This window comes from Penaeus monodon, chromosome 32 (genome assembly GCF_015228065.2).
Source record: "Penaeus monodon isolate SGIC_2016 chromosome 32, NSTDA_Pmon_1, whole genome shotgun sequence".
Taxonomy (NCBI): Eukaryota; Metazoa; Arthropoda; class Malacostraca; order Decapoda; family Penaeidae; genus Penaeus; species Penaeus monodon.
The window spans coordinates 32094438-32095185 of record NC_051417.1 but is presented as its reverse complement, the minus strand read 5'-3'; the positions used below and the strand labels follow the sequence as shown (position 1 = coordinate 32095185).

Sequence of the window (748 nt, the reverse complement as noted above, 5' to 3'; positions counted from 1 at the left end):
GAAACTGTTTAAAACTTTTATTGCTGATAAAGTTCTACCTGAAATAGTTTTATAAAAATGACTGGCAAAAATAAAAAACATACTGATTTTTAATCTGGATATACATGAAATCAGACAAGTATCCATTAGCACTGTTAGATAATTACGTCACCCATATTAATACAGAGAATAACCTAACAAAATCCTTAAAAGCATCTCAATGTTCAAGAATTGTAATAATACAACCAGAACCTGAAAATACTTGAATAAGGTAAAATCATGACTGCCACATCATGGTTCCTAAGAAATACAATATATTTCATAAAATGTAAATGATCCAACTTTAACCTTACATAATGCCATCTCCACGTGGTTATTGGTGACACGCTGAGATTCTAAATATTGAGAAGGTCAAACCCAACACAAACTGTAATAATCATTATTCAGTATTTAAATCCTAAATATACATTCCCTACTAATGTCCACATTGCAAACTAGAAAATAATATTCCATGACACCTTGATCTCTGCTGCATAAATTTATTGTAATCCACGTATACGAAGACATTCAAATTAACACAAAGACCATACCTGATGATCTGACTCTCCACAGATGTCACTTTAATAGAGCATCACAATTTCTTATCCAAAAAGACTCCGGACAGCGCGTTCCAACCCTTCCACGGGCCGCCATAACAAAACGGGACGACAAAGGGACACTTCATATAACAGACTCCTTTACATTAATCATCCTTGAGGACACTTAGCGA

General features: G+C 33.8%; 1 protein-coding gene across 1 annotated transcript in view; it reads left to right on the top strand.

Moving 5' to 3' along the window:
- The window catches only part of LOC119593641 (relaxin receptor 1-like), a gene marked incomplete in the record, with an annotated part of 42684 nt that overhangs the window by 34843 nt on the left and 7093 nt on the right, over positions 1-748 (top strand).